Source organism: Sinocyclocheilus anshuiensis, unplaced genomic scaffold (genome assembly GCF_001515605.1).
Source record: "Sinocyclocheilus anshuiensis isolate Anshui unplaced genomic scaffold, SAMN03320099.WGS_v1.1 scaffold331, whole genome shotgun sequence".
Classification (NCBI taxonomy): Eukaryota; Metazoa; Chordata; class Actinopteri; order Cypriniformes; family Cyprinidae; genus Sinocyclocheilus; species Sinocyclocheilus anshuiensis.
The window spans coordinates 369642-371746 of NW_015552556.1; positions in this window are offsets into that span (position 1 = coordinate 369642).

A 2105-nucleotide genomic window follows, 5' to 3' on the forward strand; every position below is an offset into this window, starting at 1 on the left:
TCCTCGCGGACCACCAGCGGGTTTAAGCAGTGATACATGGAATGTGGGAGAAATACGATAATTAGAGGGCAGTTCTAAACGAAATGATACTGGAGATATTTGTCTAGAAATTTTGAAGGGACCAACATACCTGGGACTGATGGTGAGTATGGTGGTGTTGCCTTGAGACTTGGGCAGGTCGGTGATGAAATCGATGGCGATATGGGACCAAGGTCGGTGTGGTGTGGGCAGTGGATTTAGCAAACCGGCTGGAAGCAGTCTAGGAGACTTGGATGTGCTGCATGTGATACAGTTCTGGATAAAGTTGGTTGTGTCCGCCAGCAACGTGGGCCACCAGAATCGGTTCCTGAGTAGATTCTCTGTGGCAGTGATTGAATGATATTGTCGTTGGAGCGGGGATGGCTTGTTTCCTCAGTTTGGCGAGAGAGAGTGTCAGCCTTGGTATTCTTGGTGCCTGGCCGGTATGTCACCGTGAACCGAAACCTCGTGAAGAACAATGCCCACCTGGCCTGTCGGGGGTTTAGACGTTTAGCTGAGCGCAGATACTCAAGATTTTTATGATCCGTGAGAACGATGAATGGAAGAGCAGCTCCCTCCAGCCAATGACGCCATTCCTCAAGCGCTAACTTTATAGCGAGAAGTTCGCAGTTGCCCACTTCGTAATTCCGTTCCGCGGCTGTGAGTTTGCGGGAAAAAAAGGCACACGGATACATCTTTGCTGGTGTGCCATGACGTTGAGACAGTATAGCCCCTACCCCTGTGTTAGAGGCGTCGACCTCCACTATGAACTCGCTTTCTGGGTCGGGGTGTCGAAGGATGGGTGCGGAAGTGAACCGAGTCTTTAGTTCGTTGAATGCCTTAGGAGGATTGGCGCCAGGTGTTAAGTCTATGGCACAGTCGACAGAACGGTGAGTGGGGAGCTGACATGCTTTCTTTTTACTGAACGCCTCGGTGAGATCAGAGTACTCTGGGGGCAGGTTCAGGTTGTCTGTGCTCTGAACAGGTGGGGAAGGTGCATGACTGGAAGCTCGGGGAATCTTTGAGAGACAACGATCTTGGCATGTAGCGGCCCACTGAAGAATTTGTCCTTCTCTCCAAGAGATGCGTGGATTATGTGTGTGCAGCCAGGGTAATCCGAGAATAATAGAGTGATTGGGCGAGTGGATGACGTAGAATCGGATGAATTCAGAGTGCAGGGTTCCTATTTGCAATTTGACTTCTTCTGTGATGCGTAGAACCTTTCCCTCTCCGAGAGGGTGGCCATCTAGCGCCTCCACTGCCATGGGAGAGTTACAGGGGGTTAGTTTCAATTTATGTTGTACCGCAAACTCGTGTGATACAAAATTCCCGGCTGCTCCAGAATCTAACAGAGCAGTAGTGGTAATTATCTTGTCTTGACTAAATACTTTGGCCGGTAACTTAATACTTGATACAGAAGTTGCAATACGAGTATTGACACTCACCGATCGATAACTGGAAGATGGCCGGACTGGGCAGGAGATTTTCGTGTGTCTGGCCTGACCGCAATAGAGGCACAGTTGGTTCTGCATGCGGCATTCGCGTTCTTCGGAAGTGAGGTGAGTGAATCCTAGTTGCATGGGTTCGGCTGCGGGAGTGGTTTCAGGCATGTAACGGGGCGTGGCTCGAGTTGAGTGTCGCGAGCAGATCAGATTGTCAATTTGGATTGAGAGTTCAATGAACTCACTCAAACTCCTTCCCTCATCCCTGCAGGCCAGCTCCGACTGAAGCTCTAAATTCAATCCCCTCCGAAACAAGAGCTTTAGCGTGTCCTCTACCCATGTAGTCTGAGCCGCGAGGGTTCGAAAGGACAGAGCGTAATCGGCAGCCGTTTTCCTCCCCTGAGAAAGAGTTAACAGTTGGTCACCCGCACTCCTCCCCTCGGCTGGATGTTCGAACACATCGCGGAAGTGCTGAAGGAATGCATTGAAGGTGGGAAATGATGACCCATCCATCCTCCAGACAGCGGTGACCCACTCCAGAGCCTTCCCCGTGAGTAATGAGCAAACGAAGGCAATAGGGCTAGAGTCTGTGGGGTACAGCGAGGGCTGTTGGTTAACAAAGAGCGAGCACTGGAGTAGGAAGCC